The 27119-nt window shown below is 53.7% G+C and overlaps 1 long non-coding RNA gene across 1 annotated transcript in view; it reads right to left on the bottom strand.

The window, feature by feature from the left end:
- LOC116659592 overlaps positions 1-27119 on the bottom strand; it is a 188601-nt gene that overhangs the window by 124192 nt on the left and 37290 nt on the right. The window contains exon 2 of the long non-coding RNA XR_004314941.1: positions 20679-20778. This is a non-coding gene — a long non-coding RNA (uncharacterized LOC116659592). The remainder of the gene's footprint in view (positions 1-20678; positions 20779-27119) is intronic.

Here is a 27119-nt window from a genome sequence, read left to right as displayed (position 1 = left end):
CCGCCTTCACTGCTGGCTCATCCTCCTCCACCCAGTCATTAAACGCTGAGATTGCTCAAAGTTCACTCACAGTTCACGCATTTCACACCCTCTCGCTGCCCACGGCCCTGCAGTGACTCCCAAATTCCTAAATCCAAGCACAACTGCTCTTCTGAGATCCTCGTCCACGAGGTCAGTTGCCTTCAGATGTCTGATTAGGATATGAGAAATCTACACTCCAAGTTCAACATCACACACATCCAAATCCACAGTGCTTCCCCCCAAAACTCATTCTCTCCCATGGTGCCTAAATGAGTCACGAAAACCGCCACCCAACACTTAGGAGAAGCAAGCCCTGGCAGCCGAGCTGCAGCCCGCCTCCCTCTCTGGTCCAGCTCCAAGTCCAGGAGGGTCTCCTTCCTGGGTCTCCCCGGTCTCCATCCTCACCGCCACCCGCATCCTGCAAACCATGCTGACTGCCCACCTCTGCCACCACCACTTCCAACCCCTCTCCCCAAACCCCACTGGCCCCTGCACCTGCTCCCTACAAGGCGGACAGAAAGTTGTTTACCAAAGTCCTTCTTTCTCTGCCTAAAACCCTTCAGCAGCTTGCCTCGGCCCCCTTCCACAGCGGCTGGTCCCCATCACAGCCCTAGTCTCATCCACGTGGGGACCCCATCATGTGTGTCTCCCCCCACCACCGGCACAGGGCGCCAGGACACACCTCCTCGCAGCGGGAGGCACCCCCCCCAACAAGTTAAACCCCACTTCTCCTTCAGCTCTCAGCCGCAACACGGCTCCTTCAGGAAAGTCCTTCCTGGACCCAGGTCCAGGTCGGGTCCACTCACTGAGCTGCCTCAGCCCCTCTCGCCTTTCCATTCGTGTCTGTGGTCCTCTGGGTGTAGGTCCCGAGACTCAGGGGTGTGGCCGTCACACCTTGTCGTTCTGCATGAATCCACGGTTCCCAGCCCAGGGCTCGGAAGGTAGCACCTGCCTGATAATATTGTTGGAAAATGGGAGAGTTTTGCCCTTTTCCTGCAGGCTTCCAAGATGTGAACTGGATTTTTCAGGAGTGGACAGTTTTTTCTTATCAGTCTAGTGGACTCTCCCGGCCTCAGGCAGCCTGACTTCCCCAGTGTCACCAAATGTTTCGCTCTCCTCCGTCAGAGAGGCTGTGTCCTCCTGAGACAGACACGAGGGGCCGCGGATCCTGCCTGCTTACTGGCGGCGCTAGAAGCACTTTTCTAGGGAAGCTATTGAAACTCCCAACAAAAGTCAGCCTGCGGGCTCCATCAACGCACATCCTGATGCCTCCTGAGAATAAACGAGCGAAAGCAAGCCTCAGAGACGGCTCACCAAGAAGACAGGCCATGGCTGTGCCCGGGCGGCCACACCCAGAGCTCCCCGCTCTCAGCCTCACATGAGTCATCTCCCGGCGCTGGAAAGAACCGTGTGGACACGGAGTCAAGTTCTTTAGCCAAGTAACTAATAAAATGATAAAAGGTCACATTGTCATATTTAGCCTCAGCAACAGGCTATAAACTTGTAAGCGTTTTTGAATCAAGTTCCTGCTCTTAAATTTTAAAGGCTACTTAGTCACCTTTTTAGAAAAAATTTAACTTGAAAAACAAAAAATTCTGTTCATCCTCCGAAAAGGGAAAAGTCCGGACACCAGACTCCGGGCGAGCCGTCCTTCCCGGGACAGCAAGACGAGATCCGTGAGCAGCGGGGGGTGGAGGGGCGTGGGGAGGGGCCCCTCAGCAGAGCTTCTCGCTGCAGACAGACAGGACGGCGCCGTCATCGCTGGTTACACAGACGCTCGTGTCCACGCTGGATGCCCTCTAAATACCTGACCTCAAAACGAGAACAGTTCATCTTCATCAGGATGAACACTTCAGAAAAGAGAAAACAATCTAAGAAACTTTCAGGTTGGAAGGGACTGCCCAGGTCTGTGGGCCACAGGGAGGGCGCTCATCCAGCCCTGCGCGTTTGTCGGCCCCTGTCGGACCTGCTCCCTTTGCACAACGCCCTCCAGGTGCGCCTGTGTGGCTGCAAATGCCGAGTTCCTTCCTCTTCCGGCTGAGCAGCGCTCCTAGATGTGTACTGACGCCACATGCCCTTTACCCATCCTGTACCGCCGGACACCGAGGCTGCTTCCATGGACGGGCTGCTGCTAGCGATGCCACGGTGAAGAGGAAACCCTGCCTCGGCAAGAACACGGGTGGAGCCGGAGGGCACTAGGCTAAGTGAAATGCGTCAAGCGGACACCGACTGGAATAAATGCACAGCCTAAAAGCTGACAGTTACGTTTTACTCGGCGGACATTTCTGAGGACTTAAGCCCAGGGTGACAGCCTCTCAGATGGCTCTGAGGGACGGCTCCGAAGTGGCAGGGGAGGAGCCAGGGTATACGGGTTTTCACAGCAAAGACCAGGTAGTTGGAACATCACAAGATTACTGCTAATCAGAGAAAACCAGGCATCTCAAGTTAAGGAATTTAGTGCTTTTCTACGTGAGGGAAGATGCAAAGGCCTGGCTCACTGAAATCATTCCTTTGATGTGCACCCAGCTGCCTGGGGCCGGTGTCCAGTGCTTTCCCACCCTGCGTTCCCGCGGGGGCACCGCTGGGGGCGCTGCAGGGGCCGCGCTGCCGGCTCGTCTGCGTCCTGAGCTCCGTCCACTCACTGTCGGCGGTGGTAGCAGCTGACAACCTGAAGGCCGCGGCATCCTTGTTTACTGACGTGGCTGCAATAGTGTCCATTCACATAGAGAAAGGTAAAGACTGTATGAATCCAAGGAGTTCGAACCCATAGAAACAGAGAGGAGGCTGGTGGCTGCCAGGGGCTTGGGGACGGGGAGAAACAGGGAGACACTGGTCAGAGAGTGCAAACTCTGTTACGCAGGATGAGTAAATCCTGGGCGTCTGACGTGCAGCGTGGCGACCGTAGTTTAAAATTCTGGACTAGATCCTTGCAATTTGCTAGGAGACTGGGTCTTAAATGTTCTCACCGCAGAAAAGAAAATGGTAGCTCTTCATGCTGTGGGGTTGGGTTGACTGACTTCATTGTGGTGAGCGTCTCATAGTATATTTGTGTGTCAAATCAGCACATTGGATGCCTCAGATTTACACAGTTTTATCTGTCAATACCTCAGGAAAGCTGGGGGAAAAGGAAGCGTGCTGTACAAAAATATGTATATTGCCTTCATTATCACCATCATTCCTGTATTTGAAGTTTGTCTATAAAGGCAAACAGCTGACTGGGGATGCTGCCGGAGCATGCAGGCTTCCACAGCCCAGGGAAGTGGGGCTGCTGGCGTCTCCTCGTTGTCAGGACTGAGCAGCAGAGACGTCCACTTCAGACGTGCTGACCCCCTCTTACAGGTGAGGCCACGGGCACTTGGGGAACTCACTGAGCGACTCCCCAGGTACGGAGGGCGCAGAAGCCTGAGTGGAGCTGAGAAGCACGGAGTCCGAGGTCAGACGGCAGGTGGCACGCCCTCCTCCATCCCTCAATGTGCGCCCAGGGACAGGTCCGGGGACAAGTCCAGGGACTCTAAGCTGTGGCTTCTTGGCGGCAAGATGGTAAAGTCACACAGAGCTCGCCAGGCTGCGTCACCTCCCAGCCGAAAGAAGGCATTTCCAACAGGATCCAGGACGTGGTTAGTTTTCAAAAGATTTAGTTACGTTTATAAATCACCTGGGGGGAGGGTACAGCTCGGCGGTAGAGCGCATGCCTCGCCCGCGTGAGGTCCTGGGTTCCATCCCCAGTACCGCCATTAAATAGATAAACCTAAGTCCCACCCCCACAAATTTTTTTTAAATTTTTAAAAATCACCTGGACAGCTTGTTAAGATTAAGTTCTCCAGGACCCCCCTCCTAACACTAGTCTGGGCAAGAACCCAGGAACCTGCGTGTTGACGAGCAGCACGGGTGAGCTGCAGAACCGCTCTGGGTGCGGCCAGCTGTGCCCAACTCCAAAGGTCAGAGCAGATTCTTCAGGCCCCCGGTCTGTGACTGGCTGCCCCTCATGTTCCACAGGTGCCGGGTCTTACTTCAAACCAGCACCTTCCGAAGCGTTGCGTTTCACCTGCATCAGCTTAAAAGAACGTCACGCTTCTGGCTCCGAGAAGCTCCCCCAACTCACGCCACTTTGCAAGAGGCAGATCTTAACTTTTAGTGTCCGTGGGCATGACCGGGCCACCGTGACCCTCACTCACATGCATCAAGAACTTGACCCTTGGCCTCTCTTGACTAAAACCCCGATTCCTGCATGAGGAGAGAGGACCGGAGCGCCTCGGGGCAGCTGTTTCTAGCCGCCCCCAATCTGTTTCTCGTGTCACCCCCGAACCAGAAGACCTGTCAGCCCCGCGTATCAAAGAGCGCGCTTCTGAATCCGCCGATGTCACGACCAGCAGATAACTGAGCCGACCTCCTGGAACACGAGGCCCTTAAGCCAAGGACTGTTTCGTATAATATAAACCCCACGCTTTGTGGAAAAATCAAGTGTACAACCCCATTTTCACCATATTGTTTTTGGAAAACGGCCTCGGAAACCATAGGCAACGCTCAGCATTCCAGCCCAACACCCCCTTCCACGATCCAGGCGGGTCGGGTTGAGCTGCCCTCCGGGAATGATGCACTGTGTGCACATCCTGAGAAGCAGACGAAAGCCACCAGGCAAACAAACGGGGTTTTTTTCCCTCGTGTTTGTTCACGTAGCTTTCTCGTTAACGGCCAAGGGATCTGACGACAGAACAATACAGCTCTTGAGGCTGTAAATCAGATATTCACTCTGCATGAGGCTCTTTGAAGCCTTCAGGGCTCAGCTTGGGAAAAAACACAAGGAAAGAGAACAGGAAACAGGTCTCTGCTGGGCTGCAGACGTGCGAACTGGGAAGTCAGCATCCAGGCCTCCTTCCTCTCCTCTGCAGCAAGCTCAGCTCTGTTCACGTTTCAGAAGACCAACACTCTTTTCCCTCAATAAAACGTCGCCGGCAGTGCTCAGTCTCCTGCTCAGAGGAGGAAGAAGGCATGGGGAGTTACGTGTTATCAAAATAGCATCCCAGGGTTTCCTCCCCATCTCGTCACCAAACCTGCCCTCTCCTGTAGGACAGATGGGGGGAGACCGGCCGTTCCCGCGCGGGGCCCCTGGGCGACACTGGCCGCCCTGCTGTAGAAACAGCACCGCCTGCCTTGCTTGCCATGGGCTCCCCAGGGCCCGGGGGTGGGTGCCCCCGGGGCTGGGACTCACGCATCTCTGTGTCCCCAGGGCCTGTCACAGAGCATGACACACAGTTTTCATTCAGTCGAAGCAATAAAAACACACAGGAAACGAGACTGGACTATTTTACACCACAGAGCCTCTCCGCATCTTCCTGGGACAGGCCTCCTCCAAACGGCAGCGCTCTAAAAAAAGGACGGGGTTTTTAATTTCTACAGAAAGTGCTTTTTTAACCTAACTACAGGTGCATTTTAAGTACTGTTGCTGGAAACGTACACTTCAGCCCCAAAGTCCCCATTAGTGGAGAAGTGCTTATACGGAGCAGTGAAGCCGTAGCACAGCTCTACGTGCAGAAGCCAGCGACTGAAGGCACTGTGTCTGTCCCAGCATGCAGAGATCTTCACACGGAATGCAATCTGAGGACAGGAAAATACAGAAATATGAAGGGCAGCATCTCCTTTTTACCTAAGGTAAAGATTCATGTGTTCAGATGGATGAAAGTAGATCTGCAGAGACCTGTATAGTTTTAACTACTTTTTGGAGGGAGAGGTAATTAGGTTTATTTTATTTATTTATTATTTTATTTAATCGAGGTGCTGGGGACTGAACCCAGGGCCTCGTGCATGCCAAGTACGCACCTACCACTGAGCAATCCCCTCCCCCCATTTTAATAGTTGTTAAAACGGCTCCCGCCTCCCCCATCACACGTGCGTGAATCTGATCGAGTCACTAAAAACGAAGAGCGAAAGAGAGACGTCGTGATGTTACCCAGAAGGGAGGCTTCACAAAGGCCTTGAGTCCAGCTGGTTCCACAGGGGAGGTCAGAAGCTGTGGACCTGAACATCTCAGCCAAGACACTGGCCCAGAGTGACGGCCCGCAGCCAGGGCGAGGGAGGGAGGGGGTGGAGCTCCCAGCGGGCAGGGCTCCCTGGAGACACCTGGTGCAGGTGCAGCTGAAAGGCAGCAGCGGGACCGGACCCTGTGACGGCCAGGACCTCAGCGGGTGTTCCCACAAGCAGAGCGACCGCGTGAGGCCGGAGCGTTTCCAGTCGAGTCAACCGATTGGTTGCTCTGAGCATAACTTGCTTCTAAAGATGCTGGCAAGCCGGCAGACAGACACCTCCCAGATGCAGCCATCCCGTCCCAAACTGCGTCGTCGCTGCAGTGCCTTCCCTCCCACCAGGGGACAGTGCCAGCCTGGCCAACGTCTCCACCGACCACACCCGGGCTTTCGAAGCAATGCTGGCCGTGGGGACGAGGCGGTTTCGGCCACTCCTGCCCACAGGCCCTTCCGGGGTCGCGCCCGCTCTCCAGCTGCCCACAGACGGGCTGCACTCAGACCCGCCCTCTGCAGATGTGCCTTTTAAAGGTTTTACTGGCACGGTTGCTTTGTTACTTCTGGTAATTGCTCTGGAAGATCAAAGCTCTTTGTTTAAGGGGGGCCCAGGGATCTCATAATTGCCACGAGGCACACGAGAGGCTCCCAGACTTTCTAACAGTTTCTCTTTTAACATTAAATATTAAATTCCTAATGTTTGGCCAAAATGGAGATGCTCCCTCGGGAGGGGGAGGGGATGCTGTCAGGAAGATCACGGGGAGTGATGCCTCCCGGTTGCGCCTCGGAACCACAAAGCACAAGGCACGCCTCGGGCGGGTGCGGGCTGACCTGTACCCACCCCCGCTGTGCTGGGAGGTGCCCCCCTCCCAGGGCGCCTGGGGCCTCGGGCTGAGGCTGAGCTGCGCCGCAGAACTGTGGCTCGCCTGCCCGCCCACTGACGGTGTCGGATAGTCCTGGCCGGAGCATTTCTGGAATCTGCAGGGGCTCCATCCACGCCGTGCAGGGCCATCTCCAGGGCCCTCCTTTCTCCTGCCACGGTCAATACCCCTTTTTTCCCAGAATCCCCATCTGTAACTGACAGTAATTCCAGGAACACTGAGCTCCACATGAGACCCTGGCATGAAGCCCTTCAGCACCGGGCGCAGACGCCCCCTCAGCCACCACCTCCGGGCCTCGGGGCTGCTGGGGAGCCGGCGCGGGTGGTCCGGGTGTGCGGGAGAGGACACTGGGAAAACGTCCACTTGCTCTCTCCAGACACAAGGCCAGTTTTCAAAATAACGCCTCACTTGTGCAGAAAGTCTGTGCTGTGATAAGAGGTCATCTGCTCACAATTTTATGACACGGCCCCCAAATCTACCAGCAGTAGGAGCCTCTGCTCTCGGCCAACGGGCTCTTCATGACATGTGGTCCCGGAGCTGGGCTTATTCGGGGATATTCCAGAGCAACAGAGAAGAAAACCACAAAACCCCAAACAACCAGAGACGCCTAGCTCCTCAGCCCGCTCTCACTTCGCACTAACTAGTTCTGCACTAGTTAAATAACCGCCTCGTGTTTGCAGAGCGATTTACATGGCACAGCTCATCTGCGCGGAGGAACGAGGCGTTCCCAGCACCGCCAGACGCCGGCCCCAGGCCTCTCTGGGTCTCAGCTACACGGGAGGCCGCCGCCAGGCTGGGGGATATTGGGGCTGTTCTCCAAAGAGCCTGAAGCCCCCGCGGGGGCAGCATCGCCATGGATGATCCCTGCTGCTGGCCGCAGGCCGGGCCCTGCAGCAGCTGGACAGACACCTGCGTTCTCATCTGTGACAGCGCCCTGGACACGGGAACTCTCGTGGACGCACTTACAAGGGAGGAAACCACGGCTACGTTGTCGTCTGGGGACCCCACGAAGGACCCGGCCGCCTGGCCTCTTCCACCCGCTCACTCACACCAGAAACCACTGGAAAGACACCTCCCTCCCCAGTCGGAGGTCGAACCAAGAGTGTGGCCGAGCGTTACGTTCCCAGAGACTCAGGCACATGAGCCCCCTCCCCCGACCTGCTGGGCCAGAGGGTGGGAGGTGACCCCTCACAGAAGGAGAAAGACAGACGGGGGACAGCAGGGCTCCCTCCGCAGGACAGAGGAGCCACGTCACCGAGACCCTCAGGCTCCCAGACGGTCGCAGCACCCTGAGAATGTAGGTTTCACGGGACGGAGAAGGCGGGGTTGACAGGATGGAGAGCTGAGACCGGCCCCCGCCGCGGGTGTGACAGTGGGAGGCAGGGAAGCAGGCAGCCCCGGGGAAATTAAAGTTGCTCCCCAGCCTTAGCTGCTGCTCGGACACAAAAGGAGGGATAGAAAGCTGACTGTGACATTTTAAAAGCACTAAATCTGGGGTAAGTTAAGGCATGTCATTTCCTAACTTAATTTTTTTTTATCATAGAACTCTGACTCTACCAATAACCACTTACAGCCTGCTTCTCCGAGCGGTGCTGGCCGGCTCCCTGCCAGACACACGGACGCACCCCAGGCTGGGTGCCCATAGGGAGCCCCCGCCCCGTCCTCTCCGTCTCTCATCCGGGTTAGAAGGGGTTCGAGACCATAATGAGCCAAAGCAGCTACAACGGAACCCAGGGACTCAGCGTAAGGGAAGGTCGCCAGGACAAACTGTGGGCTCGGCCACGCGGGTGGACGAGCACGCCCGGGAACAGAAGCTGTGTGGTGGGGGTGGCCCCGTGGCTTCAACGAGACAAAAATTATTAGTAGGAAAACCCTTTATTTCCACTTCACCCCATGATGTAGCCAACGAACCTCTGGCAGCTGGTTCCACTTTGCTGTGCTAACACTAATTTTTAAATGAGTCTGCGTTCCTGAGCGTGTGCCCAGGGCAGCTTTATGAACCCCACTGTGTGGCCACACTGCCGACCCTGTCCCCTCCCAGTGCAGCGCAGCCGGACTCGTCCACCGCCAGGATCCTCGCCCTGTGGTTCGCATTTAAAACACTCCTGTGGGACTAAACACACTGGGGAACGCGCACCAAGACTGAAGTTACTTTTTCAGATATTTTCCTCCTGACTTGAGGAGCCTGGGTGACAGGAGACTAGCAGGAGCCAGATGGGACAGACCCATCAGAAAAGGAAAAAGCGGGATGGAAAACCGCTTTGCAGCCTCCCCGGGAGCTGGCCCCAGACACCATCAGTGGGTTCAAATGGCCCCGTGCGCCTGCTGAAGGCAAAAAAGACAGTTGCCTCTAAATGTTGGCCGTGGAGAAACCCCAGAAGGAGAGCGTGCACACGGATAGCAGGGTCAGTGACGTGAACCACGCCGGTGGGACCTGTCCATCACGCCGCGCCAGCTCTGCTCATGGGCTGCAGTGCGTTCTCGGTCCATACAAAACACCGTGTCGTCCCCTGCAAGACGGAGCGACTGTCAGGCTGTCACGACTGTGAGAGCTGCCTGTAGGGAAAACGGTGTGCAGGTGTGAGGGCAGCAGTCCCAAAGGACTGCTTAATATGCCATGTCCAAGCCAAGCTCATTGCTATACTGCGTTTTTTTTTATTTCAATCTTTAGTTTTATTGTCTGTCCATTGCTGGGAAAACATTCCATAAATATATGTGAATTGGAATGCAAGTGCACCTCGCCAGCCGCTTTTACTATAATATAACATTCACTCTTATGGTCCCACCCACAAAACACGTGAAGGGTTTTGTTGAGATCTGGCTAATAAATTTCTGTTTCCCTTGATGTCGACAACGATTGCTGACTTCACTTACGACCAGGGACTCCTGTGCCTCTCCTCTGAGAACAGACTGCCCAGGCCACTCCTTCCCTGAAAATCATGTAAGTCGGGTTACTCTAGATCTGCTCTCGGTCTGTCTTTCAATGGATGTGGACATGCAGGGTTTGCTGCTGCTGGAGTTTTGTAACCACCAGGATCATTTACTGGAGTCTGAGCAGCCTCAAAAGCGGGCCAGCACCCCTTCCCTAAAAGCGCTCACAGTGGAACAGGGGAGCTGGTGGACACTGGCCTCTCTGAGGAACAGTCAGATGAAGTCAGTCCTCTGCACTGTGCCAGGCGCTGCAGAGCAGCAGGAAGGGCTTTGGGCTCTGTCAGGGAAAACGGGACGCAAGGGAGCGTCTAAGTGGCAACCAGCCCCGCAGGCCCCTGAGAGCACGGCCTCTGGAGATTTAGGGAAGGGGGGCCCCGCAGGGTGCACAGGAATAAGCACCAAGCAAGCCAAGAGGGAGCACGTGACGTCAGAGCAGGGGTGGACTCCACCCCGAGGACGGGAGAAGGCCTCCTGACCGTGATCAGATGGAGGATGCTGGGACCAGGGGCAGCAGGAAGCGGGAGCTGGTTCTGAACGACACACGTCGAATGTCGCCTGTGGTTGCCTCAGGGGTGCTGGGAGTCTGGGGTCGGAGCAGAAGACTGATGTTTCACGACCTGCATTTTTAAACTATTTGAACAGACAGAAGGAGAGAGAGGGAGAAAAGGACAGGGGCGGGGGGAGAACTGGGCAGAGTCCAGACGAGAGGCCGCAGGCTATGACCTCCTCCTCGGCCGTGTCGGGAATGCTGGAGACGCCGAACCAACCAGCGGGTGGGGCCAGAGAGCCTGGAAATGGACAAAGGGGGGGAGGAGAGGGCCCCCTAGAAGGCAAAATGTGAGTGGCGTGAGTGGGGAGCTGGAAGGAAATAAGGTCTATTATTTTAACACAGAAGAAATGATTGTGGTCTTACGTTACCGCCCACAAGGACTGTAATTTACCTGAAACAAACACTCCCCCCAAAAAGAGAAACGATAACATTGAAATAACTTTCAAAAGAAATCTTCCTGCTGCTCTCCTGGGCCCCAACCTTTAGAATCTGTAAGAAGGGTGAATATATGGAGGGAACACCTACAAGGCAGACTCCACTTCTTGGAAGGAAGCATATGCACGTACAAGTGCTCGTCCAGGATTTTAAGCAGCAGTTACTATTCTTAAACACAGGCCTCCGTCCAATCGGAACAATGCTGGAAGGACTATTTACTGACAAACGTAGAATGATTCAACAGATGACCAGAGCCGGTCTGTCCGGCCAGTCCCTCGGGCCACCGCCCCACCCTCGGGTTTCAGCCAGCGCGACCTCCCAGGACGGTGCTGCGCTGAGCAAGACCTCAAACCTGGGATCCTTCCCATCACACGACCACCTGAACACTCGAGGAGCAAAACCTAACTCCTTTACAACGTTTACAATACGGGACTCACCGTCTCCATCACCACAGCCAAACAGAGTCGTTGGGTGTACACCAGGGTGACACTGGTGGCCGGGCAAGACACCCCAGGCTGCCCCAGGAGCACCCCTGACCCACCCTGAGCCCTCAGCGGCCCAGCACGGGGCCTCTCACGGTCTTCGAAGCTGGAGGCCAGCTGGGAGGGGGGCGGCCCCTCTCGGGAGGTTTGATTAAGTGTTACTTGGAGAATTTTCCGCTGAGCATACATCCTGCAGCGCAGTTAAGGAGGAAGAAAAAAACCCCAGTGTCTCTCCTGCAAATATTCTGTGGGGCAAGGGCCTGTGTGAAGGGCTGCATGGTGCTCGGCCCCCCCAGGATGGACAGGACGCAGGTCTACGCACGTGCGCCCTCAGGGGACCGGGAGGCTCCCACCCCTAGTCGTCTGCACAAGACATCAGCCCGGGTGAGGGTCTGGGGGAGTGAAGCCACGTCTGTCCCCTTTTCCTCCTGGACTTGTTGCCAGATGGGACCTACTGGCCATCTCTCTGGGATGGTCCGAGAGGCAGCACCAGGCCACAGCCCACGGTGTCCAGCACCTGTTTTTCCCACTGGTTTTACTGGGAACACCAGCACCCTTCTTCCCTTACACCTCATCCATGGCGCCTTTCACGGACGGTGAGCCAGTTGCATTTGACAAACCACGTGGGCTGCTGAACTGAAGAGGCTGACTCTCTGGCCCTGGACAGGAAACGTCTGCCAGCCTCTGGCCGAGGGGCCGCCAGCAGGACCGGCCGTTTCTACCTGGTTAATCCCACTCCCACCTGCCCCCAGCTTTCGGAGCTGCAGATGGAGGAGTGCCTACATGGACTGCGGGGCCGGGGCATCCTGGTCACAGGGGAAACACAGAAACAAGCCCTCTTTCACCTCCCCTGGCTGAGGTGGGCGGGTCAGGTCCATCCAAGGGCAATGCAGGGGTACCTGGGTGGCGGCTAGGGAGCCAGTCACCTTAAACAAGAACTTTGGAAGACAGGGCGCCGTCCCAGGAGAAGCGCCCTGCGGCCAGCACTCAAGGATGCACGTGGGCCCCGAGCTGACGGTTGGTCTTGGCTTGGGCTCGGCCACTGCGCTGGGTGGTCTGGCCCAGAGAAGGCTTCTCCCCGCCACTAAAGGGTGTGACCACCTCAGGATCCTCCCGGGCTGTTCCACCCTCTGCCTGTCCTGACACGACTGCACCCCATTTCCCATGTTAAAAGGAGCACCTGCGTTTATTCTAACTTTGGATGGAAGGCACCCCGAGATCTGGCAACTTAGGGTTTGTTTTTTTCTGGAGCAAGATAAAAATCCCTTAATCAATCATCAATCCAATCATCCACACCGAGCAGAAAGGTGGGTTTAATGTCCACACTCACGAAAGGAGCTCAGTTGGTCCAAAAGCTCTTGAGTGAATTTTCAGATCAGCACCAGGTGCCTGGCGGCGTCCTTCTGTGCCTCACAGACAAAAGCGAACGCTTGATTTGCTACCAAAATTAAAATGTTCAAGGGTACAGAGAGTAACGCAAGATTTGCAGAGCCTTTTGTTTTCTTGTTAATAGAAGAGTGCGTTTAATGTTTAAAATGATCATGATTGATAGTGTTTTTCTTGAACTGGTGAAGCTAAACCACTGGACAGGAATGCAGAGTTTATAGTGTTAGATGTTAAAAACTCTTTTCAATCATTCTTGGCCCTAAAATCAAAGCTATAAACACCCTACGTTGGAAAATATATTCTGCTTTCTCCCTTACATTTAATTCCATTGGAGATGGAATGTTGGACAAGAACTTCTTGGTTATTGATGAGCAGAAAACTATAACTTTTCAGAAAGAGAAATTTCTTTCTGTTCATAAAATTTTTATATAAATGATTTATTCAAAATATACATAACACAGAATATCTAAAAATAGGGGAAAGCATTAAGATATTAAAGCATTTAACTCTGATTTTATAAATTCTTTAGCAATTTTTATGGGCCAGATTCCTTCACAAACATCCTCTCTCAGTCATCACAGAACCCTTGGGAAGTGGGCACTTATTATAAACCCATTTTACAGACGAGAAAATGGACTCTCATTAAGTTTGCCCAAGGTCACACACTACAAAGCAGACTTCTCATGAAATCACACGGATTGAAAATAGATTTTACGAAATCCAAACATGAGGAGAATCCAGAAGTGCGATGTCCAAAAGCCGACAGAATATTTAGGTGCAATTTGTTCTTATTCTCCTAGTGAACATTTCCCAGTTCATAATGGTCAAGATTGCAAGCAGCAGAGAAAAAAGAACTCTGCCACTGTTGCAAACCATTACCATTACCTCCTGAGAGTAGGCGATGGGACGGAGTGCAGAAGCCCTAACTGTGTCTGCTTAAACCACTTCAAAGCCCGGTCTGCAGTCGGGCAAAGAGGTGGCGGGATTCGCGCCCCGCCACCGGCCGGTGAGCGCCCTCTAGTGCCACTTGGTGAAAGCGCACGTGGGCGATTCCACACCCGTTAGGAACAGGAAAGCTGCCGTCCTGAAAAGTGCGCGCACAGGGCCCCTATAATCTGTCAACAAGGAGGTCGATGAAAGGGCGAATCCACAGGCAAGTCTGTGAATAAAGCACTGAGACAGCCCCTGCCCCCGGGGGGGCCTCAAAGGCACGTCCAACTCCATGTGGCCAAAGGGAACTTGAGTTCTCACGGGATGGCCTGCATCTCCTGCACCCGTGAACGGCACGCTCATCCTTCCAGCCAGACAATCCAGAAACCTGGGGGTGAGCACTGGAAACCCCCTTTCCCCACCTGACACAGTCGACTCATCACCAGAGCCTGTTGATTAAATCCCTAAACATCCGGGGCGTCCCCATCTCCCCAGTCCAAGCGACCATCATTACACAGGTGGGGAAACCCTCAGTCTGCCGAAATCCACCCCTGCCCTCCCAAACCTGATGCTGCTGGCCCCGCGTGTTCTCCCGCCAGACACGACCCACCCTCCCTCCCCCCAAAGAGCCCACCCTCTCAGGTTGTCCCTCACCTGACCTGGGTGGCTGGCTTAGCCACGTGGGGCTCCCTTCCCGGCTGCTTGCCACCAAGCCCCCACCCACCGCGGTGCACATTCTGCCTTCTCCCCACGTGGCTTCTCTTGTCAGCTGTCAGACCCCAGCTCACGCACCACTCCCTGTAAACACCCCTCCCGCACCCTCGTGGAGCCTCCCGCACCTGCTCCTCCCCTGCTGGAGTCTGCCGTGGTTCGAGGGGCAAGCTGACCGGGGGCCCTAAGTGGGGGCTGTTCTGCTCCCCATCGAGTGCTCACCACCCAACGCAGGGTCTAGAACACAGCTGTCCCGGGATCAATGTTTGTTGAAAAGTGTTTTTTAGGAGCACAGAGGAGAGCTCATGGAAAAGGTCACTCTGCTGATGAGTGCAGAGTCGGGAGACGGTGCTATTGACTTTCCTGCTGCAAAGGCACCACCACACCCAGCACAGAGATTAGGGAAGAATTCTTTTTTGAATTTTCAGGGAAAAAAAAGTATTGATTGTTCGCTAAATGCCAAGCATTACATGCATTATGGTAAGTGCAAAACCTGCGCTGTTTCACTGAACAAAGTCAGAAGACACTAACACTTGGCGGCATTGATCAGGACACCGGGCTGGGACCCTGCACACGCTCACCTGCACCCTCACAGGCAGTCGTGACAGCCCTTTGGGACGGGAACGCCCTCCATCTGATGAGTGGTGAGAAGGAAGCCTGGAAAGCCTGGGAGCCACGAGGCTCACCAGCCAGGGGCAGGGCAGAGCGCGCCCGGGACCCTGACGAGCGCCCGCCTGGCGCGGCCTTGCAGCCCTCACCCCAGGGCCACAGCGGCCCAGGCTGTGGCAACTTGTACAGAACTTTGTATCTCCTGCTGCTAACCAGGCTCCCCAGAAGACTGTGATGAGGTAAAACAAAATGCTTCATCCCGTCATCTGTGCTTTCAACAAGTAACTACATGCCCTGGATACACGATTTAAGTACCCCTGTTGCCCCCCGAAAAGCCCGCCATGGTCCCGCAGGGTCGTGCAGGGCTGGCCGGGCGGCTTTGCGAGCTGCCTCTCCCCTCCGCGGCCCCGGAGTTATAAATCAAACCTGCCGTCAGAAATGCTTCTAGGAATCTTGCTCCCTGGGCTCAAACACTAAGGTTTTAAAACTCTTTTCAACTTATCCAAAAATCTACAGAAAAGTTACTGTTTTTCTGCTTTCTAGACTGCTAACTTGGCAATTAGTTCTCAGCATGGGACCGGGTACAAAGAGACCGATTCAAAGCATGTATTTGTTCACGTCTGAAGCTGAAACACCTTCAGACACCTTTGGAACGCTCAATTTTCTGGCATTCTGAGTAGGGCTAAAAAAATGTTTTATATTCGAATGCCCCTGTAAAAAAGCAATCTGCTTCTTTAGCATCCAGGACGGCTCAAAAAGATGCCCTGTATACTTCAGTGATATTTTGGGCCAATTTTTGAACTAATAAATTGAAATAAATGAAAGGATTCAAGAAAATACAGCATTTTCAAGAGGCTTCTTTTAAAAACTAAGCTTGTCTTTTTGGAAACCTTATGGAGAAGCACAGCTGTCTGGAAAGACGTGGGACTGGACGGGGGGACGGTCGTCCCACACCCTCTGCACCCTGAGTCAGAGAAACACCACTTCTCTGCTCCCGGGGGCAAAGCCCGGCCCCCAGACTGTGCGTTTCGCCATGTCAGCGTCCCTCAGTTCACAGCTGGTCTGTCTCCCAGCGCTGGCCACGTGCCAGGCCTCGGTCACTGTCCTTACTACTCGCTCTCTTGGGACTCTCTCCAAATACCATCTCTGACAGAGGAGAAAATGAACACTTTTTTTTCTTTTTTTTTTCTTTCTCCATGAAAATGTAATTGGCATTAGTGGCCATCCATCCTTCTTTTTTTTAATTGAAGTACACTCATTTTATAACGTTGTGTCAACTTCTGGTGCGCAGCAGAGCACCTCAGTCACATGTACACATACCTGTATTCGTCTTCATATTCTTTTTCATGGTAGGTTACTACAAGATGTTGAATATAGTTCCCTCTGCTGTACAGCAGAAATTCGTGGTTTATCTATTTTATACATAGTAGTCAGTATCCAAAAATCTCAAACTCCCAGTTTATCCCTTCCCACCCCCTTCCCCCTCTAGTAACCAAATATCTAAAGGCTGTGTTAGAGCAAAAAGACAGTAGGAGGTTTTGTTTTGTTTTTTTCTTCTCTTCTCTGTTGTTAAAAGATAAACCAAGGCATATTAAAGGTTTTAAGAGTATCTGAGCAAAACTCTGCTCAAACCAGGCAGCATCCAGTCCAGCTGATAGAAAGGATCTCCAAGGAGCTGGACAACGTGAAACACTGTCACAGGCAGAAGGGAGCAGGAACAGGAGGTTGTCCGAGGCGAGAAAGGGGGCTGGTTACTTTCCGGGAGGTGGGTCACCGGCTTCGTGCTGACCAGACGGCTCCCGAGGGACCGGTTAGGGCTCCGTTCCTGGAGAACCATGGCTGAATTCAGTCTCGGCTCAGCGCTGTGAATGTGAGCATAAGTAACTCCACTGTGGGCCTGGCGTCTTCTTAACACTATGTTCCCAAGATTTTTTTTCCCACGGAATTAAATTGCTTGTATACTTTTTAATGTGTTTTGAGAAAACAAAAGCCGTATCTGCTGACCTATGTGTAAAATAATAAAGCTCCTTCCCATAAGAGGAAAACCAGATGCTTAAAGGTGGACGTGCCCTGAGCCCCCAGCTCCCTCTGAAGCTGATTGCACCGATCACATTCCCCTTTGCTCATCGATACAGCACGCAGACTGGGAAGGAGAAGAGACTAGAAACTTAATGACACGTAACAGTCTGAATTCCCGATGCCAACGTGGTCAATCGCCGATGCCCCGAAGGCCATCTGTCTCCCTGTAATGTCTCCGATAACCGTCTATACGTTTCAGATTTATCGCTCTGGCCCTAATGCATCTGCCAAACACATGAATATTTAAACAGCTAAAAAGACCACATCGACAGAAAAAAAAAGGGACAGATTTACAGCTGGGGTTTTTTCCCTTTGGTCACGCACTGCCCTGCACAGGGGCTCAGGTCGGCAGGGAACTCAAATTCATTTCACCGGGAGGGATTTAAGACCCCAAACGAAAGACCCTGAATCATCACAAGAGCTGAAGCTTGTTGTCACATCGTCCAAGGCCCTGGGCCGTGTGCTGGACACACACGATCTCGTCTCGCCCTCCTAACAGCCCTGCGAGGTGTGAAACAGTGTTAACCTGTGATACTGTGATTAAATATCTATTTGGTCTTCCTCCCCGTTCCTGCACATACTCCTAAAATCCCTTGGAATTTCCCAAGCGAGGAGCCTTAAAGGCGGCTTTTTTTTTATTTGCATTTTCTTTTGTTGTTGTTGTTCAATTTTATTGAGTTATAGTCAGTGAGGTGGCTTTCGTTATTCATCGCAAGCCCTTTTCAGCCGCACTAGAGTTTAGGTTAACAAAGTGGTTTTTGGAAAGTCCCCTAAGGATGGGGGCTGGTTGCCAGGGGGACCAACCATGTGATCGGAGGGTTGGAACTCTGAGCCTCAATCCCTGACCTCTGGAGGGGAGAGGGACTGGGGACTGAGTTAATCACCTATGGCCATTGATTTCATCAATCGTGCCTGCATAATGAAGACTCCATAAAACCCAAAAGGACGGGGTTCCGAGAGCTTCTGGGCTGGTGAACACGTGGAGACTTGGGGAGGGTGGCGCCTGGAGAGGGCGTGGAAGCTGCAGCCCCTCCCACAACTGCCTCTCGCTCCCCGTCTCTCCCATCTGGCTGTTCCCCAGTCGTAGCCTTTAAAATACACTGAGAATCTTTTTAATGATATTCACTAGTTTGTTGTGTTCTTTAAGTTCCACATATGAGTGATATCATGTGATATTTGTCTTCCTCTGTCTGACCTACTTCACTTAGTATGATCATCTCTAGGTCCATCCATGTTGCCGCAAACGGCAAAATTTCATTCTGGGGAGAGGGAAGGGGGAGGGGACGAGGAGGTACAAACTCTCAGGTATAAACTAAGCTGCAAGGATGTATTATACAACATGGGGAACACAGCAAGTATTTTACAGTAACTATAAATGGAGCGTAACCTTTAAAAATTGTGAGTCACTGTGCTGTACACCTGTAACTTGCATAATATTATACATCAACTATACTTCAATAAAAAGTAAAATGAAATAGATTGGCAATCCAGTGAGTAAACTGTGAACCGCGCAGGTGATCAATCAAGCCCAGGGAGGGCTCGTGGGGGTCTGACCTACAGCCCGCCGGCCAGAAGCCCAGTGACAACTGGGTCTGGGACTGGCTGAGGTGGGAGGAGTCTCATTGGACTGAGCCCTGAACCTGTGGGGCCTGACGCTCCTCCAGGCAGGTGGTGCCAGGACAGAGCTGCACTGGGGGACACCAGCTGGGGTCGGAGAAGCACTTGCTCAGTGGGGTGGAGAAACACCCCACACGCTGGAATCGGTGTCAGCAACGGTAAACCCCATCTTGCAGGGGAGGAAAGGGAAGCTCAGGAAAACCGAATGCCCCACTGCGCTCACCCAGCCAGGGGGCGCACAGCCAGGGCTCGAACGCCTCTGTCCAGCCCCAGCCTGGGCTCGGGGCGGCGCCAGCCCAGGGCACCGCTGCGGCCTCCTGTCCGGGAGGGTGACAGGCAGGGTTTGGTAACAACACTGTGAGCCCTGAGCATGCCTCCACGCACAAGCCTTGTCAGGATTCCCACCAGCCTCCGTCAGAGAGGAAAGGTCTGCTCCCCGGGCTCTGCGGAAATACCCATCACTTCCAGTCTTTCCTTCTGATGGGACATCAGCAGCCCCCTGAGATGGGGCTGGGGGTCGGGAGGTGCAAAGAACACAAGGGACGCCATTCCCAGGTCCCAGCTCGTGCTCAAGTGGCCGGCTCGGTGCCCACGAGGCCCGGCGACGGAATGACCGCTGAGGAACAGCCACACACCCTCCGTCGGCAAAGAAACCCACCCACCGAGCCAACCTGCGCGGAGCGGAAGTGAGGAAAGAGAAGGTGCACGTGTGCGGCCTTCAGCGAGGAAGGGATGCCCGGCAAGAAGCCTGCGCAGCGGCACGCTCGTAACTCAGTTGACGTTAAGGACTCTTCCCGTCTGAAGTTGCCACTGTCCGAGCTGAAAGGTAAACACTCCACAACAGGTACCGTCTGACTTTTTTCTTAAGGTTCAAAGGATGAGAGAATCGGTTATTCAGGAACTAAAATTGAAGAACAGCTCCATTTGATTTTCTCCTTTTCAGGAACCATCGGCGAGGGCCGAGGGAAGCATCTTCCACGAAGCCACCATCGTCTCTTAAAACAACGTAAGCTTCAAGCCAAAAGTGACCTTAGGAGACGGTTCTGCCAAACACCTTGTCTTCCAAACGAGAAGAGTTGGATGCACTTTTCCAAAACTCCCTGGGCTAACTGGTGAAGGGCCTCCCGGGCAGAACACAGCCAACACGCCGGCTTTCTGCACTGACTCGGAGCACCCCCCAAGGACTCGTCGCCTTGAACCCACCATTCCTGCAGTCCATCCTGAACGCACTTGCTCTTGAGGGGCGGCTTTGCGCAGAAGTCTGCTGACAAGCCCCGGAGGGACGCCCCCTCAAGGAAGCAGCTCCCACACCCTGCCCCTGTGACCCCATCCCCTCGGGACGGGGCCTGCGGTAGGAGCCCACCTGGGGACCACACGGCCCTGCCAGGCTCACCTCGGGCAGGACGGAGACTCCGGGGTGGACCTCAGTACAAGCAGGGATGTGCGTGGCAGTAAACATCTGAGTCAAACCTTTCGTGTTACTCTCACAAGCGGAGCTTCCAAGAACAAGGGGGAATCTCAAGCACAAGAGCGTTTTACCCGGAGTCCACTTCCCCTTCCCAAACGTGACTTGAGACATAAACTCCCACACCGCTGCCGCACAGACACAAGGGCCTCGACCCTGGCTGTGAAACAGTCGACGCGGCCCCGCACCTGCGCTTGGGAGCCCCCTCCCCCCTCCCCACTCCGGGCGCGTGCGGGACACGACCCCAGTCCCACCCGCCCCCTCCCAGGTGCCCTCGCGCCCTAAATGACAAAGACCTTTGGAAACAGCCAGTTCTACGCCTTCTGCGGGTCCCTGCACTCTGGTGACCTGGAGAGACGAAGCCTTGGCCCCAGGGAGCAGCTCTAACGACAGGCGGGTGTTTCCAGAACGAGAGAGGGTCTGTGGGAGCCTGAATCACACCGCCGGGAACTCAGGGTGGGCCTCACGCCTGAGCAGGTCACAGCTCTGGACCCCCGAGAGCCCTTGCTCCACGACACCAGTTTCCCGGGCAGCCACCAGGGCTCCGGCAGCAGGACCCGCACTCACCTGTCTCCCCGGGCCCTTCCGTCTCGAAGGCTCCCTTCAGGGCCCCGGGGCAGCGCAGCACTTTGTGGACGTCTTCTTGGGGTTGGTTTCAGCACTGTTCCTGTGGAGAAAGTGAAACGGGGCCCTGAGTCTTTCCATTCAGCAAAGAGCAAAACGGTGGCTTCTGCACAGAAAGCAGCTTTGTCTGGGGATGAATTAAAAACACACACAGAGCTTGCTCGCCAAGTGAATATAGCTTTCAATGTGTATCTTGTGCCCACGCGTCTCTGAGATCAGACAGAGCCACGCTCAGGGTGACCCGGGAGGAAATGTTCCAAACATCCTCTCCTGAAATTTGACCACGTACAAGACGGCCGAGGGTGCGGGTGCAGAATCCATGCAAGTCCACCACCTGCGAGTCGCAAAGCTCCCTGGGCCGCAACGAGCTCGTTAAAGCAGCAGCAGTCCCCCAAGCCGAGCCCACTGGACTCGGGTAAAGAGGTGTTAACCACCTGGAGGGCGTCCGCAGAAATTATACGCACAGTGTACAAGGCTTTGTTGTCCAGCACATCCAGGGGCCAGAGAGCCGTTAAGTGGTGGATCACCCGAACGTTTCATTTACGTGAAGTGCACCCCGGCGTCCACACCATCACAGGCCCACGGCCTCAGAGGTGGAAGGCGCCGGGTGGCCACATTCTGCAAGCCACGCGCTCAGCCGTCCTCTGTGTCTTCACCTTCTCTCGCATCTTCAAGTCCCAGAGTGTTTATGGCTCCAACAACTCACTACACCACCAAAGCACCAGCGATGGTGAAGCCCTCGGCCCTGCACCACGGCGGGAGCAAAACCCACTTCTGTGTCACCCCAGCCTGTCCCAACTCACGCCTGGGCTCTTCCTGGCGTTGGCTGGAGACGGTGCCCCTGACCCACACCAGGCCGTCCCACCGTGTCACCCCCATGGCCAGCTCAGCTCACCGTCGGCTGGACAAAAGTCACGTCCAGGCTCCCCTCTGGTGGGACCAACGGACATTTACGCCCCTATGAAAGGTCTGGGAGCTCCCTGAGAGCCATCTGAGCGGCTGAGAGACAGTTCCCCCGGAATAAAAAGATGCGATGATGGAGAACCCTGAACAGGCTGCGGAGAAAGCTCAGCTCCAGGGTGGGCTCTTCGGCAGGCAGCTGCGGGACTTTGGAAAATCGGTCCTTGGGCTTCCCGCTGCTGATGGGGCAGCTGGAAGACAGACTCTCCCAGGAGTTCTCTGCTCCAAAGTCCCTCGGCTCCTAAGCGAGGGCCACGGAGGTTCCCTGCAGGGCGTCGCCGTCAGGCCTCACACACAGACAGTCCCTGGAAGGAGAGCGACTTCCCAGAGAAAGCGGATGACCCTTTCTCTGCTCATACTGAACGGCCAGTTCTATCATCGAAATGTGCTTCAGCCACCAGCATCGAAGAGGCTGTGCTAACTGGCCCCTGAGCTGAGGGCTGGGGACTGGCCACGGCACCAATGTCTTGCCATCCTGAAAGGTTTGGTAAAAGGCCAAATAGCACATCTTTTATTAGAAACGGAGCATCACATAATAATGATTTGTGTCTGTGAACAGCCTGTGCCTGACCTCCTCATCCTTCATTTAAACAGCATTTTTATCAGATGTGGAGAAAAATGTACCATTAAATACATAGTCACAACACCCTAAAATATGTTACAACCCATACAAACTGGCGCAGCATGTAGAAAGAACAAATTAAGTAAACAGAGGAAAAGCAATCGTTTTAACCACATTTAGTGATTCTGTAGTAATGCAGAAAGAAAGCAATGGAAGTTTAAAGGACTCAGATGACCCTCCCTAACCCAGAGGATCCACGGCATGGAAGTGAGTTAGTGTTTTCTTATCAGAGAGACAGATTTTTCTTGTTTCCACCTTCTTTTTTCCACTCTAAACCATACATTCTATACATTTTTCACATATTATTTTTCCAGATCCCTTTGAAATAACTTCACGTCTTCACATGCAGCATTCATGCTCATCCCTGGACAGACGATGGGGTTTCAGTACCTGACAGGTCAGCATGGAACTCAAGGCCACACCTAAGAATCCTGGAACAGCTCCAGGACCCTCAGAGGTTCCCCAAAGGTAAAAGCGACCCCTGCACAGAAAAACAACCCCTGGACATCAGTCACTGGGGGGATCCCAGTCTGAACCCATGGTCTTCTGGAACAGTGTGCCAGAGCTCCCAGAGACGCCCAGAGGACACTCACACGACACCTGTAGCCTCTCCAAGGACGGATTCGCTCCCAGCACAGGGCAGGGCCAGCGGGTTACCTGAGGGTCTGCCCAAATCTGAGTCTGGAATCCTACGGGGATTCTCACATCCGGCTCTGCATTTCACCTGGACACACTGTCCTCTGGCTTTAGCTCAGCTTTACCAGGCGGTCAGCTGTGCCTCTGAACTGCCCCCAGAAGACACCCACGCCCGGATCCCGAGAACTTGAAATGGCAAGAAGAACTCCATGGGTGACTGAACTAAGGGTCTGGAGAGGGGAGACTATCGTTGATGGTTCAGGTGGGCTCTCACTGTCAGAGCGGCAGAGGGCAATTTGACAGAAGGAGGGCCCTGCGAGAGGGAGCAGGGGCAGGAGGGAGCAGCCACCAGGAGCTGGACGGGGCGGGCCCGAGAAAGTGGGCCCCACCAACCCCCGATTTCCACCCAGTAATACTGACTTTGGCCTTCTGGCCTCCAGAACTGTTAAAAATGGTTTTTCTTTTCTTTTTTTTTTTTAAATTATTGATGTATAGTCAGTTACTATGTGTCCATTTCTGGTGTACATAATGTCCCCAAAATAGATTAAAAAAACAAGTTTCTTCTGTAGAGCACAGGGAACTACATTCAATGTCTTATAATAACCTTTAACGAACAAGAGTATGAAAACGAATACATGTAAAACATTTTTAAGCCGCCAGGTTTGTGGTAATTATTACAGCAGCTGCAGGAACCTAATGCAGTTTTCAGCTGGACTTTCCATTGTTCTGCACTGACTGTGACCTCGGAAAAGAAGCTTTGGTGTTAGACACCCCTAAGAGAGCTGCAGACATGAAGGACTGCGCTCAGAGCAGTCCTGCTGGGGAGACACATCCATTTTCATGGACAGGAAGGAGTTATTCAGCTTGTTAATTACAGGAAAATGCAATCAGGGCTCCTTTATATGCAGATAGAGTTGGTGTCTCCATGCTAACTAGCCAAAGCTAACAAATCAATTAAATTCTGTTTCTAATCCACCGAACAGGTATCATTTTGCTACTTATTATTTGTCTGTTCAGACCAAATCCTAATTACAAGTCTTAGAGGAGACTTTTCAGATAAACACGTTATCTAAAAATTGGAAGTTTTGTGGTTGCCAGGGGGGAGGTGGGTGGGAAGAGACAGACTGGGAGTTCGAGATTTGTAGATACTGACAGGTGTATATAGATAAACAGGTTTATACTGTACAGCGCAGGGAAATATAGTCAAGATCTTGTGGTAGCTCACGGGGAAAAAGAACATGAAACGAATACATGTATATTCATGTTTGACTGAAAATTTGTGCTGTACACCAGAAATTGACACAGCATTGTAAACCCACTATAACTCAATAAAAATAAATTTAAAAAATTTTTTTTAATTAAAATAAAAATTGGAAGTTCAAGATTTGCAGATACTAGTATATATAAAATAGATAAACAACAAGTTTCCACTGTCCAGCACGGGGAACTAACTATATTCAATATCTCATAGTAACTTAAAATGAAAAAGAGTATGAAAAGGAATGGATGTATGTATCTGGATGACTGAGACATGATGACTAGAAACGGACACAACACTGTAAACTAACTATGTTTCAGTTAAAAATTTAAAAATAAATAAATGTAAAGACAAAGGTAGTAAAAATGAGCCCACTCCGCTACGAACTGAGAGCAGAGTGCCTGCAGGGCGCCTGCGGGGAAAGCTGGGCCGGGGGGAGGGGAGCGTCCCGCCTCCTGCCGGCTCCGCCCCTCCCGACTGCTGGGGGAGAGGACAGCGGGGTGGCCCTACGGAAGGGGCCGGAGCCCCGGACTGACATGCGCAGGGCCGCCTGGCACCCAGAAGCCCAGCGCGCGGCACCTGGAGTGAGACGAAACGAACTTGCAGAACGTACTTCCCTCGGGCCCCCTGCAGGTGCGTCCCCGGGACACCCGGTCGCGGTGCGCCGCGGGGCGGGGCCTCCCAGGCTGAGTCTCAGAGACGCGCTGGGAGGACACCGCGTGCTTTCAGGCTGAGCGAGGCGCGCAGAGGCTGAGAAGGCGCGGGCTGGAAACATCCCGGTTTCCTAGCCCGCAGCGCCCTCTCGTGCTGCGAAAGCGGCATCGTACCTTCGTTGTTAACAGCAGGGTTTCCACCTCTTTAAGTGTCTCTGTCGTTTTGCTTGGGCCTTTTCTAGACACAGAGCGGGAGCAGCAGAGGCCCTGGGAGGACGGCGAGGGGCGGCAGCAGGTGACCCAGGGACTCGGCCCGGGGTACGTCCCGCAGCGTCTGAAATCCAGGCCGTGTAACAAGAGGAGGAAAACTCTGCCCTGGGCAGCGCGATGTCTGAAGCAAAGACATTTAGGAGGGGTCTCAGATCAGTGACCTCACAGCTTTCCAACCTGCTGCGAAGACGGGCGGGGCCGCGGCCCCAGAGCAGCAGCTGACCCTCTGCCCTCGGGCACCCAAACCGCAGCTTCCCGTCCCACTCCTGTAAAATTCAGAAAGGAGCACGTCCTGGGGCCACTGGGGATTGAATGAGGCGGTCCGTGTGCTCACTGCCAAGCAGCAGCCTCCGAGGGGGACGGGCCCCTGGGGAAGCTGAGGGGGGACCCTGGAGCACCTGTGGGGGGCCTGGAGCCCCTGAGAAGAGGGGCCACGGGCTGTGGGAAGTGAGAAGCTGAGAGCTGGGGTGGGGACGCACCCCTCCCTGCCCCACAAGACCTGTCCGGGGTACTGGGGCTCAGAAACGTTTGCTAAGGGTAGAGTACGGAGTGGCTTACTAAGCAGAGGGGCCTCAGGGCGCTGGCTGCAAGCCCCTCGCCTGGCCGGCACGACTCACGTTCACAGAGGAGTTCGGGATTTCCTGTCTGTTTCACCAGAAGGAAGTTACTTTCATCCAAGATTAAAAGTGAAATTTTATTTGTTATCATGGGCAATGACAGAAACAAGATCATGGCTAGATCATTTTCCCCCGAATACAGTATATTTGACACGTAACACTGAGCAGAGGCAAGGTGCACCGTAGCCTCACTGACGCGTTTGCACACTGTGGAGACAGCTCCTCTTTCACAGGACGGGACTGTCCTTCCTTCTCCGGGGTGGAGGAAGTTGTAGTCCCTGAGCGAGCTGATGGTTGCAGAAACTACCCGCGGCAAGTCTGTACCCCAGCGCCACCTACCCTCTCACCACTTCACCCTGTCCTTTGGGCTTCAGCCCTCGCGGTGCTTGTCTTCCTGTCTGCCTTTCCACACTCAGCAGAGTGTGCCGTCTCAGCCCTGCCACCTCAGCCTCGCCCAGGCGTGACCCCCGGTCTAGGTCAAAATTCAGAGGCGTCACCTGGCACTTTCCTCAGACAAAAATGCACTGAGGAATGCAGAATAACCCTAGAGTTAGAGCCCTGATTGCCGGACAGGTGTTCAGGGAGTCACTCTGAATTAAAGTGAGGCAGACAGCCGTTCCAAATTCTACACAGGCGTCCCAACTGCTTTCTAAGGATAAAAAGATGGCGGCTCATTAAAATCCTGACAAACAGTCCCTAAGTCAATAGCTAGAAGTCGTGGATGTTAGTGGGCACGGATGAAGTAATTACATCTTCACTGATGGCCAAGAAGAGTGTAGGTGGAGTCTTCCCTAAGAAGTCACAAAATCAACGCACATCCATGTTTGCTAAATAATTAGCCTTTGTTTCCGAAACCACCGACCTGACAGCTCTCAGGTCAGTGCATCAGAGGGACCGAGTGCCTCTCACTCCCTGTAATCTGCATTTTGATAGAGGACCACACAGGGGTGTGAAAGGTTTATTTAGGCTAGGGGTGAACTGAAAAACATGTTCACTGATAAAACTGACTGATTTAAATGTGGTTTAAAAAGGAGGGGGAGAGCACAGCTCAGTGGCAGAGCACATGCCTAGCATGCACGAGGTCCTCAGTTCAAGCCCCAGTATCTCCACTGATAAGTAATAATAATAAATAAACCTAATTACCTCCCCGACCCCAAGTTTTTTTTAATTAATTAATTTTTAAAAGGCCCTTCAAAGTGGATGCGGACGAGGGCCAGGCTCTATGGGACAGCTCACTGGCTCAGTAGGACTGTCTTTCTCATGGGCTCTGCAAGACAATGAACCCGTTAGGACCGACTAAGGTCTCCTCCACCCCGTGAGAGCTACTGCTATCTCCCTCGTTCACGTTTCTGCCCACCCTTGTGATGC

The sequence above is a fragment of the Camelus ferus genome, chromosome 24, assembly GCF_009834535.1.
Source record: "Camelus ferus isolate YT-003-E chromosome 24, BCGSAC_Cfer_1.0, whole genome shotgun sequence".
NCBI lineage: Eukaryota > Metazoa > Chordata > Mammalia > Artiodactyla > Camelidae > Camelus > Camelus ferus.
Note: the sequence above shows the minus strand (reverse complement) of the source record. Positions and strands in the feature narration are given on the sequence as shown.